General features: G+C 56.8%; 1 long non-coding RNA gene across 1 annotated transcript; it reads right to left on the reverse strand.

Annotated features, from left to right (window-relative positions):
• Nucleotides 1-541: 541 nt before the first annotated feature.
• Nucleotides 542-13,788, reverse strand: LOC143942404 (uncharacterized). Its single transcript, XR_013264767.1, has 2 exons — nt 13,561-13,788; nt 542-977 (listed from the first exon to the last, which is right to left on the reverse strand). It is a non-coding gene; the product is annotated as an uncharacterized LOC143942404 (long non-coding RNA).
• Between the last annotated feature and the right edge of the window lie 381 nt (nt 13,789-14,169).

Genomic DNA, 14,169 nt, shown 5'->3' on the forward strand with positions numbered 1-14,169 from the left:
CATGTCCAGAGTACACAGAGGATACATGGGATAGATTAGTAGCGATGGAGGCCTCCTCTGTTTTCCCTGGACATCCATCCCATCTAATCTATCCCATGTATCCTCAGTGTACCCTGGACATGTCTCTGGGCCTCCATCCCTTCTAATCTAACTCATGGATCGGTGCGCTGGCAGAACGGTAAAAAAAAAAAAAAAAAAGTCCTGCTACCCGCATCTTTGAGGCGCTGTAGGAGCAGTGTATACACCGCTCCTACAGCGCCCTTGCCCATTGGAAATCAATGGGCAGCGTCTCCGAACCGCCGACAAAGTGCTTTTTCGGCTGCTGGCGGAGGTTAAAAGCGCCCTGCTAGTGGCCAAATAGCGCCGCAAAAACAATGGTAAAGTGGCCCTTTACCGCCGACGCCCCCAGTGTGAAAGTAGCACAGTGCTGGATAGCAAACAATATTATGGTCATAAAGGGGGTAAAACCTTCTGGGAGGTCAAAAACAAACAACAAACTGAAAGACAAAAAGTTAAGGAAATAAGCAACAAGACAAGAGTATGAGCAACAAAAGGCACTGACTATTTTATTGGATGTTAAAAGCATATTATTTTGAAACTTTTAAAAACAGTGAATTTTATTCAAAAAATGTGGCATGAAAACAAAAGCAAATAAATACCCGACACAATCTCACACAGCAAGACTCAAACTATACAATAGTCCATTTAAGTATTTAACCACGTTTACCAAAAAAAAAAAAATTGGGCCCCAATATCCCTAACAAAGAATAGCTAGGATTAGGAAAGGAAGGGTGGACCAGGTCAGCTTGATTGTAGAAACCATTTATGCTGACGGACGATACAAGATTGGAAAAATGTAAAGGTGAGGTGCATAAAGAACTGGTATATATGTTTCCACTCCAAAAGTACACGGCCAATCACAGGCGGATGAGAAAATTGCAGATCTGCATGGTGACAGCCAAAACAGATGGGGGAAGCTGAAAAAGAAAAAAACATTGAAGAGTCAGAAACTGACAAATTTAGAAATACATGGTAACATACCTCTAACGTTGGTTAACTAAAAAATGGGTGGGCCAGGGATTTAAATTTCCATTTAGAACTGGCTGGGCTCACATGGGGAATGCAGCGGCTCACAGCAGGAGTCCGGTGCGTCTCCATTCAATGTTTCAGGTCCAATTTTGGCTGAATTCAGACCTGAAAGGAACCAAAAGATGCGCAATTCACACTGGAGACTGCAGAGATGTGTGAAGCGGCTCCATAGAGAGTCGGCCACAATCTCCTGCTATGCGCATCAGATGCGGTGGAAACCCTCATCCAATTCGCAATAGTGTGAACCCGGTCACAAAGTTTGTAAAAGATAGTTTAATTGAAATATAATAAGTACACTGAGGAGTGAGGAAACCTACCTACTCCAAACCACTAAAAACTAGGAATTACCCCAACCGCTGGCTACACAGACAGATAGATCACCACCCCCTAGACTGACACCCCCATAACAAACTACTGACACCTCAGACTGACCCCCGTCCAACTGAAACACCAGACTGAGCCCCTGTCACTAATACACGTCACCCCCAACTAATGACAATAATAACTGCTACCAGTTTCCTTTTTCCCCTCTATGACAGTTGGGGGGTTAAGTTTGTTTCCTCCCACAATAGTACTAATGCAGGTCGTGAAATTCTGTATCCCCTCTTATAAGATCACAGGCCATGAAAATAGGCATCCCTCTTGTTGTAATGAAAGCATTTAAAATAGGTATCCCCTCCAGTAATGCATGCCGTGAAAATAGGTAAGGATGCACGGAATGGGTTTTTTGGTGCCGAAACTGATACCGAAAATAAATCTTCTTTGATCGCGAAAACTGAATAACACCGATACCGAAAAGTGACTGTTTTCAAAAATATTTTTATACAGGAGATGGTCAGAGACTGGGGACATGGTGCAGGAGATCAATACAGCCTCACCAATGCCCGTCAGATTCAGCCAGCCAGTGTCCGCGGTAGTGCAGCCAGCGTCCCAGCCTGTGTCCGCGGTAGTGCAGCCAGCGTCCCAGCCTGTGTCCGCGGAAGTGCAGTAAGACTTGCCACCCCCGTGACATCCAGACTTGCCACCCCCCCGTGACATACATGCCCTGGGTGACATCCAGACTTGCCACCCCCCTGGGTGACATCTAGACTTGCCACCGCCCCCATATGTGACATCCAGACTTGCCACCGCCCCCATATGTGACATCCAGACTTGCCACCCCCCATATGCGACGTCCAGACTTGCCATCCCCCCGTGAGACGTCCAGACTTGCCACCCCCCGTGAGACGTCCAGACTGCCCCCCGTGACAGACATGCCCTGGGTGACATTCAGACTTGCCCCCCCTGCTGTGACATCCAGACTTGCCCCCTGTGACATCCAGACTTGCCCTCCCCCGGTGACATCCAGACTTGCGCCCCCCCGTGACAGACTTGCCCTGGGCGACATCCAGACTTGCCCCCCCGTGACAGACTTGCCCTGGGCGACATCCAGACTTGCCCCCCATATGTGACATTAAGATTTCACCCCATGTGACATCCAGACTTGCCACCTCCCAGGTGACATCCAGACTTGCCCTCCCCGGTGACAGACTTGCCCCGTGTGACATCCAGACTGCCCCTCCTCCGGTGACATCCAGACTTGCCCCATGTGACATCCTGACTGCCCCCCCGTGACAGACTTGCCCTGGGTGACATCCAGACTTGCCCCCCAAGGTGACATCCAGACTTGCCCCCTCATATGTGACATCCAAACCTGCCCCCCCAGGTGACATCCACCAGGGGGGCCAGTCTGGATGTCACACGGGGCAGTCTGGATGTCCCCCCAGGTGACATCCAGACTTGCCCCCCCCCAGGTGACATCCAGACTTGCCCCCTGACATCCAGACTTGCCTGCCCCCCCATATGTGACATCCATACTTGCCTGTGCCCCCCATATGTGACATCCAGACTTGCCTGCCCCCCCATATGTGACATCCAGACTTGCCTACCCCCCCCATATGTGACATCCAGACTTGCCTACCCCCCATATGTGACATCCAGACTTGCCCCCCCCCATATGTGACATCCAGACTTGCCTGCCCCCCCCCCATATGTGACATCCAGACTTGCCCCCCATATGTGACATCCAGGCTTGCCTGCCCCATATGTGACATCCAGACTTGCCTGCCCCCCCCATATGTGAAATCCAGACTTCCCTCCCCCCCCATATGTGACATCCAGACTTGCCTGCCCCCCCATATGTGACATCCAGACTTGCCTGCCCCCCCATATGTGACATCCAGACTTGCCTGCCCCCCATATGTGACATCCAGACTTGCCTGCCCCCCATATGTGACATCCAGACTTGCCTGCCCCCCCCATATGTGACATCCAGACTTGCCCCCCCATATGTGACATCCAGACTTGCCCCACCCATATGTGACATCCAGACTTGCCTCCCCCCCATATGTGACATCCAGACTTGCCTGCCCCCCATATGTGACATCCAGACTTGCCTCCCCCCACCCATATGTGACATCCAGACTTGCCCCCCCACCCATATGTGACATCCAGACTTGCCTCCCCCCACCCATATGTGACATCCAGACTTGCCTACCCCACCATATGTGACATCCAGACTTGCCTACCCCACCATATGTGACATCCAGACTTGCCTACCCCCCCCATATGTGACATCCAGACTTGCCTGCACCCCCATATGTGACATCCAGACTTGCCTGCCCCGCCCCCTCATATGTGACATCCAGACTTGCCTGCCCCCCCATCCCATATGTGACATCCAGACTTGCCTGTCCCCCCATATGTGACATCCAGACTTGCCTGCCCCCCCATATGTGACATCCAGACTTGCCTGCCCCCCCATATGTGACATCCACACTTGCCTGCCCCCCCACCCATATGTGACATCCAGACTCCCCCCCACCCATATGTGACATCCAGACTTGCCTCCCACCACCCATATGTGACATCCAGACTTGCCTACCCCACCATATGTGACATACAGACTTGCCTACCCCCCCCCCATATGTGACATCCAGACTTGCCTGCCCCCCCATATGTGACATCCAGACTTGCCTGCCCCGCCCCCTCATATGTGACATCCAGACTTGCCTGCCCCCCATCACATATGTGACATCCAGACTTGCCTGTCCCCCATATGTGACATCCAGACTTGCCTGCCCCCCCATATGTGACATCCAGACTTGCCTGCCCCCCATATGTGACATCCAGACTTGCCTGCCCCCCATATGTGACATCCAGACTTGCCTGCCCCCCCATATGATATGTGACATCCAGACTTGCCTGCCCCCCCCCATATGTGACATCCAGACTTGCCTGCCCCCCCATATGTGACATCCAGACTTGCCTGCCCCCCCATATGTGACATCCAGACTTGCCCGCCCCCCCATATATGACATCCAGACTTGCCCCCCCCATATGTGACATCCAGACTTGCCTGCCACCCCCCCATATGTGACATCCAGACTTGCCTGCCCCCCCATATGTGACATCCAGACTTGCCTGCCACCCCCCCCCATATGTGACATCCAGACTTGCCTGCCACCCCCCCCCCCCATATGTGACATCCAGACTTGCCTGCCCCCCCCATATGTGACATCCAGACTTGCCTGCCCCCCATATGTGACATCCAGACTTGCCTGCCCCCCCATATGTGACATCCAGACTTGCCTGCCCCCCCCCATATGTGACATCCAGACTTGCCTGCCCCCCCATATGTGACATCCAGACTTGCCTACCCCCCCATATGTGATATCCAGACTTGCCTGCCACCCCCACCCCCATATGTGACATCCAGACTTGCCTGCCACCCCCCCCCATATGTGACATCCAGACTTGCCTGCCACCCCCCCATATGTGACATCCAGACTTGCCTGCCCCCCCATATGTGACATCCAGACTTACCTGCCCCCCCATATGCGACATCCAGACATGCCTACACCCCCCGCATATGTGAGATCCAGACTTGCCTACTCCCCCATATGTGATATCCAGACTTGCCTGACCCCCCATATGTGACATCCAGACTTGCCTGCCACCCCCCCCCCCATATGTGACATCCAGACTTGCCTGCCCTACATATGTGACATCCAGACTTGCCTGCCCCCCCATATGTGACATCCAGACTTGCTTGCCTGCCCCCCCATATGTGACATCCAGATATGTGACATCCAGACTTGCCTGCCCCCTCCCCCCATATGTGACATCCAGACTTGCCTGCCCCCCCATATGTGACACCCAGACTTGCCTTCCCCCCTCTATATGTGATATCCAGACTTGCCTTGCCCTGGCCCCCCATATGTGACATCCAGACTTGCCCTGCCCCCCATATGTGACATCCAGACTTCCCCCCCATATGTGACATCCAGACTTGCCCCCCATATGTGACATCCAGACTTGCCCCCCCCATATGTGACATCCAGACTGCCCCCCTTGTGACATCCAGACTGCCCCCCCTGTGACAGACTTGCCCCATGTGACATCCAGATTTGCCCCGTGTGACATTCAGACTGCCTCCCCTTGTGACATCCAGACTGCCCCCCCCGTGACAGACTTGTCCCGTGAGACATCCAGACTTGCCCCCCTTGTAACATCCAGACTTGCCCCCCTCCTCTGTGACATCCAGACTTGCCACCCCCCCTGTGACATCCAGACTTCCCCCCCATATGTGACATCCAGACTTGCCCCCCCATATGTGACATCTAGACTTGCCCCCCCATATGTGACATCCAGACTTGCCGCCCCCATATGTGACATCCAGACTTGCCCCCCCATATGTGACATCCAGACTTGCCGCCCCCATATGTGACATCCAGACTTCCCCCCCCATATGTGACATCCAGACTTGCCCCCCCATATGTGACATCCAGACTTGCCCCCCCATATGTGACATCCAGACTTGCCCCCCCATATGTGACATCCAGAATTGCCCCCCATATGTGACATCTAGACTTGCCCCCCCCCATTTGTGACATCCAGACTTGCCCCCCCATATGTGACATCCAGACTTGCCCACCCCATATGTGACATCCAGACTTGCCCCTCCATATGTGACATCCAGACTTGCCCCCCCCATATGTGACATCCAGACTTGCCCCCCCATATGTGACATCCAGACTTGCCCCCCCATATGTGACATACAGACTTGCCCTGTGTGACATACAGACTTGCCCCCCGTGACAGACTTACCCCGTGAGACATCCAGACCTGCCCCCCCTTGTAACATCCAGACTTGCCCCCCCTCTGTGACATCCAGACTTGCCCCCCCGTGACAGACTTGTCCCGTGAGACATCCAGACTTGCCCCCCCTTGTTACATCCAGACTTGCCCCCCTCTGTGACATCCAGACTTGCCCCCCCTCTGTAACATCCAGACTTGCCGCCCCCCCATATGTGACATACAGACTTGCCCCCACCAGGTGACATCCTTGCCCCGTGTGACATCCAGACTGGCCCCCCGTGACATCCAGACTGGCCCCCACCAGGTGACATCCAGACTTGCCCCCCCTGTGACAGACTTGCCCTGTGTGACATCCAGACTGCCCCCATGTGACATCCAGAGTGGCCCCCCCGGTGACATCCAGAATGCCCCCCCAGTGACATCCAGAATGCCCCCCCAGTGACATCCAGACTTGCCCTCCCCCCGGTGACATCCAGACTTGCCCTCCCCCCGGTGACATCCAGACTTGCCCTTCCCCCGGTGACATCCAGACTTGCCCTTTCCCCTGGTGACATCCAGACTTGCCCTTCCCCCCGGTGACATCCAGACTTGCCCTTCCCCCGGTGGCATCCAGACTTGCCCCGTGTGACATCCAGACTGCCCCTCTGTGACAGACTTGCCCTGGGTGACATCCAGACTTGCCCCCCTGCTGTGACATCAAGACTTGCCCCCCCGGTGAGACATCCAGAATGCCCCCCTGTGACAGACTTGCCCTGGATGACATTCAGACATGTCCCATCCCAGGTGACATCCAGACTTGCCCCTCCAGGTGACCTCCAGACTTGCCCCTCCAGGTGACATCCAGACTTGCCCCTCCAGGTGACATCCAGACTTGCCCCTCCAGGTGACATCCAGACTTGCCACTCCCCCATATGTGACATCCAGACTTGCCCCCCCATATGTGACATCTGGATTGCCCCCTGTGACATCCAGACTGCCCCCCCAGTGATAGACTTGCCCAGGGTGACATTCAGACTTGCCCCCCCTGCTGTGACATCCAGACTTGCGCCCCCCGGTGACATTCAGACTTGCGACCCCCCGGTGACATCCAGAATTGCGCCCCCCCTGACAGACTTGCCCTGGGCGACATCCAGACTTGCCCCCCCGTGACAGACTTGCCCTGGGCGACATCCAGACTTGCCCCCCCGTGACAGACTTGCCCTAGGCGACATCCAGACTTGCCCCCCCATATGTGACATTAAGATTTCCCCCCCATGTGACATCCAAACTTGCCCCCTCCCAGGTGACATCCAGACTTGCCCTCCCCCGGTGACAGACTTGCCCTGTGTGACATCCAGACTGCCCCCCATGACATACTTGCTCTGGGTGACATCCAGACTTGCCGCCCCTCCGGTGACATCCAGACTTGCCCCCCGGTGACATCTAGACTTGCCCCATGTGACATCCTGACTGCCCCCCCGTGACAGACTTGCCTTGGGTGACATCCAGACTTGCCTCCCCCAAAAGACATCCAGACTTGCCCCCCCAGGTGACTTCCAGACTTTCCCCCATATGTGACATCCAGACTTGCCCCCCCAGGTGACATCCACCAGGGGGGCCAGTCTGGATGTCACACAAGGCAGTCTGGAAGTCCCCCCAGGTGATATCCAGACTTGCCCACCCAGGTGACATCCAGACTTGCCCCATGTGACATCCTGACCGCCCCCCGTGACAGACTTGCCCTGGGTGACATCCAGACTTTCCCCCCCAAAAGACAGGCAGACTTGCCCCCCCAAGGTGACATCCAGACTTCCACCCATATGTGACATCCAGACTTGCCCCCCCATATGTGACATCCAGACTTGCGCTCCCCCATATGTGACATCTAGACTTGCACCCCCATATGTGACATACAGACTTGCCCCCCCCCCAAGGTGACATCCAGACTTGCCCCCTCATATGTGACATCCAGACTTGCCCCCTCATATGTGACATCCACCAGGGGGCCAGTCTGGATGTCACACGGGGCAGTCTGGATGTCCCCCCAGGTGACATCCAGACTTGCCCCCCCAGGTGACATCCAGACTTGCCCCATGTGACATCTTGACTGCCCCCCATGACAGACTTGCCCTGGGTGACATCCAGACTTGCTCCCCCAAAAGACATCCAGACTTGCACCCCCCCCCCTCCGTGACAGACTTGCTCTGGGAGACATCCAGACTTGCCCCCCCAAGGTGACATCAAGACTTGCCCCCCCATATGTGACATCCAGACTTGCCCTCCCCCGGTGACAGACTTGCCCATGTGACATCCAGACTGCCCCCCCTCTGGTGACATCCAGACTTGCCCCCCGGTGACATCCATACTTGCCCCATGTGACATCCTGACTGCCCCCCGTGACAGACTTGCCCTGGGTGACATCTAGACTTGCCTCCCCCAAAAGACATCCAGACTTTCCGCCCCCCCTTTGTGACATCCAGACTTGCCGCCCCCCATATGTGACATCCAGACTTGCCGCCCCCCATATGTGACATCCAGACTTGCCCCCCCATATGTGACATCCAGACTTGCCCCCCCATGTGTGACATCCAGACTTGCCCCCCCATATGTGACATCCAGACTTGCCCCCCCATATGTGACATCCAGACTTGCCCCCCATATGTGACATCCAGACTTCCCCCCCATATGTGACATCCAGACTTGCCCCCCCCCATATGTGACATCCAGACTTGCCCCCCCCATATGTGACATCCAGACTTTGCCCCCCCATATGTGACATCCAGACTTTACCCCCCCATATGTGACATCCAGACTTGCCCCCCATATGTGGCACACAGACTTGCCAGGTGTGACATACAGACTTGCCCCCTGTGACAGACTTACCCCGTGAGACATCCAGACCTGCCCCCCCTTGTAACATCCAGACTTTCCCCCCCGTCACAGACTTGCCCCGTGAGACATCCAGACTTGCCGCCCCCCCATATGTGACATACAGACTTGCCCCCACCAGGTGACATCCTTGCCCCGTGGGACATCCAGACTGGCCCCCCCGTGACATCCAGACTGGCCCCCACCAGGTGACATCCAGACTGGCCCCCACTAGGTGACAGACTTGCCCTGTGTGACATCCAGACTTGCCCCGTGTGACATCCAGACTTGCCCCGTGTGACATCCAGACTGCCCCTCTGTGACAGACTTGCCCTGGGTGACATCCAGACTTACCCCCCTGCTGTGACATCAAGACTTGCCCCCCGGTGAGACATCCAGAATGCCCCCCTGTGACAGACTTGCCCTGGATGACATTCAGACATGCCCCCTCCCAGGTGACATCCAGACTTGCCCCTCCAGGTGACATCCAGACTTCCTCCCCGTGACATCCAGACTTGCCACTCCCCCATATGTGACATCCAGACTTGCCCCCCCATATCTGACATCCAGACTGCCCCCCCCCCCAGTGATAAACTTGCCCTGGGTGACATTCAGACTTGCCCCCCCTGCTGTGACATCCAGACTTGCCCCCCTGTGACATCCAGACTTGCGCCCCCCGTGACAGACTTGCCCTGGGCGACATCCAGACTTGCCCCCCATGACAGACTTGCCCTGGGCGACATCCAGACTTGCCCCCCCATATGTGACATTAAGATTTCACTCCCATGTGGCATCCAGACTTGCTCCCTCCCAGGTGACATCCAGACTTGCCCTCCCCGTGACAGACTTGCCCTGGGTGACATCCAGACTTGCCTCCCCAAAAGACATCCAGACTTGCCCCCCCTAAGGTGACATCCAAACGTCCCCCCCATATGTGACATCCAGACTTGCCCCCCCCATATGTGACATCCAGACTTGCCCCCCCAAAGTGACATCCAAACTTCCCCCCCCATATGTGACATCCAGACTTGCCCCCCCATATGTGACATCCAGACTTGCCCCCCCATATGTGACATACAGACTTGCCCCGTGTGACATCCAGACTGCCCCTCTGTGACAGACTTGCCCTGGGTGACATCCAGACTTGCCCCCCTGCTGTGATATCAAGACTTGCCCCCGGTGAGACATCCAGAATGCCCCCCTGTGACAGACTTGCCCTGGATGACATTCAGACATGTCCCATCCCAGGTGACATCCAGACTTGCCCCTCCAGGTGAACTCCAGACTTGCCCTCCCAGGTGACATCCAGAATTGCCCTCCCAGGTGACATCCAGACTTGCCACTCCCCCATATGTGACATCCAGGCTTGCCACTCCCCCATATGTGACATCCAGACTTGCCCCCCATATGTGACATCTAGACTGCCCCCCCCCAGTGATAGACTTGCTCAGGGTGACATTCAGACTTGCCCCCCCTGCTGTGACATCCAGACTTGCCCCCTGTGACATCCAGACTTGCGCCCCCCCCCGGTGACATCCAGACTTGCGCCCCCCCGTGACAGACTTGCCCTGGGCGACATCCAGACTTGCCCCCCCATGACAGACTTGCCCTGGGCGACATCCAGACTTGCCCCCCATATGTGACATTAAGATTTCACCCCCATGTGACATCCAGACTTGCCCCCTCCCAGGTGACATCCAGACTTGCCCTCCCCCGGTGACAGACTTGCCCCGTGTGACATCCAGACTGCCCCCCCTGACATACTTGCCCTGGGTGACATCCAGACTTGCCCCCCGGTGACATCTAGACTTGCCCCATGTGACATCCTGACTGCCCCCCGTGACAGACTTGCCTTGGGTGACATCCAGACTTGCCTCCCCCAAAAGACATCCAGACTTGCCCACCCAGGTGACATCCACCAGGGGGGGCCAGTCTGGATGTCACACGGGGCAGTCTGGATGTCCCCCCAGGTGACATCCAGACTTGCCCCCCCAGGTGACATCCAGACTTGCCCCCCCAGGTGACATCCAGACTTGCCCCCTGACATCCAGACTTGCCCCATGTGACATCCTGACCGCCCCCGTGACAGACTTGCCCTGGGTGACATCCAGACTTGCCCCCCAAAAGACATCCAGACTTGCCCCCCCGTGACAGACTTGCCCTGGGTGACATCCAGACTTGCCCCCCCCAAAAGACACCCAGACTTGCCCCCCCAAGGTGACATCCAGACTTCCCCCCCATATGTGACATCCAGACTTGCCCCCCCATATGTGACATCCAGACTTGTGCCCCCCCATACGTGACATTTAGACTTCCCCCCCATATGTGACATCTAGACCTCCCCCCATATCTGACATACAGACTTGCCCCCCGTGGCAGACTTGCCCCCCGTGGCAGACTTGCCCTGGGCGACATCCAGACTTGCCCCCCATATGTGACATTAAGATTTCACCCCCATGTGACATCCAGACTTGCCCCCTCACAGGTGACATCCAGACTTGCCCTCCCCCGGTGACAGACTTGCCCCGTGTGACATCCAGACTGCCCCCCGTGACATACTTGCCCTGGGTGACATCTAGACTTGCCACCAGGAGGGCCAGTCTGGATGTCACACGGGGCAGTCTGGATGACCCCCCAGGTGACATCCAGACTTGCCCCCCAAGGTGACATCCAGACTTGCCTCCCGTGACAGACTTGCCCTGGGTGACATCCAGACTTGCCCCCCCAAAAGACATCCAGACTTGCACCCCCCGTGACAGACTTGCCCTGGGTGACATCCAGACTTGCCCCCCCATATGTGACATCCAGACTTGCCCTCCCCCGGTGACAGACTTGCCCCGTGTGACATCCAGACTGCCCCCCCTGACAGATTTGCCCTGGGTGACATCCAGACTTACCCCCTCTCTGGTGACATCCAGACTTGCCCCATGTGACATCCTGATTGCCCCCCGTGACAGACTTGCCCTGGGTGACATTCAGACTTGCCTCCCCCAAAATACATCCAGACTTGCCCCCCCAGGTGACTTCCAGACTTTCCCCCCATATGTGACATCCAGACTTGCCCCCCCAGGTGACATCCAGACTTGCCCCCTGACATCCAGACTGCCCCCGTGACAGACTTGCCCTGGGTGACATCCAGACTTGCCCCCCAAAAGACATCCAGATTTGCCCCCCCAAGGTGACATCCAGACTTCCCCCCCATATGTGACATCCAGACTTGCCCCCCCCATATGTGACATCCAGACTTGCCCCCCCATATGTGACATCTAGACTTGCCCCCCCATATGTGACATACAGACTTGCCTGGTGTGACATACAGACTTGCCCCCCCAAGGTGACATCCAGATTTGCCCCCCCAGGTGACATCCAGACTTGCCCCCTCATATGTGACATCCAGACTTGCCCCCTCATATGTGACATCCAGACTTGCCCCCCCCAAGGTGAGATCCAGACTTGGCCCCCCCCGGTGACATCCATACTTGGGCCCCCCCGCGGTGACATCCAGACTTGCCCTCCCCCGGTGACAGACTTGCCCCGTGTGACATCCAGACTGCCTCCCGTGACAGACTTGCCCTGGGTGACATCCAGACTTGCCCCCCTCTGGTGACATCCAGACTTGCCCCCCGGTGACATCCAGACTTGCCCCATGTGACATCCTGACTGCCCCCCGTGACAGACTTGCCCTGGGTGACATCTAGACTTGCCTCCCCCAAAAGACATTCAGACTTGCCCCCCCAGGTGACTTCCAGACTTGCCCCCCATATGTGACATCCAGACTTGCCCCCCGGGTGACATCCCCTGGGGGGGGCAGTCTGGATGTCACACGGGGCAGTCTGGATGTCCCCCCAAGTGACATTCAGACTTGCTCCCCCAGGTGACATCCAGACTTGCCCCCTGACATCCAGACTTGCCCCATGTGACATCCTGACTGCCCCCCCGTGACAGACTTGCCCTGGGTGACATCCAGACTTGCCCCCCCAAGGTGACATCCAGACTTGCCCCCCCAGGTGACATCCAGACTTGCCCCCTGACATCCAGACTGCCCCCGTGACAGACTTGCCCTGGGTGACATCCAGACTTGCCCCCCAAAAGACATCCAGACTTGCCCCCCCATGATAGACTTGCCCTGGGTGACATCCAGACTTGCCCCCCCCCCCGAAAAAAAAAACAAGACTTGCCCCCCAAGGTGACATCCAGACTTGGGCCCCGTGACATCCAGACTTGCTCCCCCCAGGTGACATCCACCAGGGGGGGCCAGTTTGGATGTCCCCCATGTGACATCCAGACTTGCCCCCCCCAGGTGACATCCACCAGGGGGGGCCAGTTTGGATGTCCCCCCATGTGACATCCAGACTTGCCCCCTCCCAGGTGACATCCAGACTTGCCCCCCCCCACAGACTTTCCCCCTTGTGACATCTAGACTGCCCCCCCAGTGACATGGAACCAGCCTGTGTCCCCCGTTGTCATGGAGATGGAGATGCTCACCTCGGCCAATCAGATGACGATCGAGTCCTCCAATCAGATGAAGAGTGGATAACATTATAAGGCTCAGGCAGCCCGAGCCGCGTCACTTAGCTGCTGCTGTGCCAGGAAGAGGGAGTGTTGCTTTTCGGAGCTGTTTTGACAGGACACAGCGCCCTACAGAGGACAAATCGGAGACTACATCCCCCCATTCTTCATAGCACATCTATTGGAGAGAAAGTAAGTGTCATATGACCGATGTCACCTGACGGGGGCGGGTCCAGTGTCGGGATGTGGGGGGCTTGTGTAACGATCTGTCAGTGTTTTCTCCCCTCCTTTCTGGTCTGAGGGAAGAGAAATTCCAGGCAGTGACCCTCCATACCCTCCGTGACAGGGGCCCCCGACACCCTCCGTGACAGGGGCCCCCGACACCCTCCGTGACAGGGGCCCCCGACACCCTCCGTGACAGGGGCCCCCGACACCCTCCGTGACAGGGGCCCCGACACCCTCCGTGACAGGGGCCCCGACACCCTCCGTGACAGGGGCCCCCATATCCACCGTGACAGGGGTCCCCGACACCTACAGTGACAGGGCCCCCCGACACCTACAGTGACAGGGCCCCCCGACACCTAC

Source organism: Lithobates pipiens, unplaced genomic scaffold, assembly GCF_037356315.1.
Source record: "Lithobates pipiens isolate NorthernLeopardFrog02 unplaced genomic scaffold, aLitPip1_a1.2 Scaffold_10, whole genome shotgun sequence".
NCBI classification, from domain to species: Eukaryota; Metazoa; Chordata; class Amphibia; order Anura; family Ranidae; genus Lithobates; species Lithobates pipiens.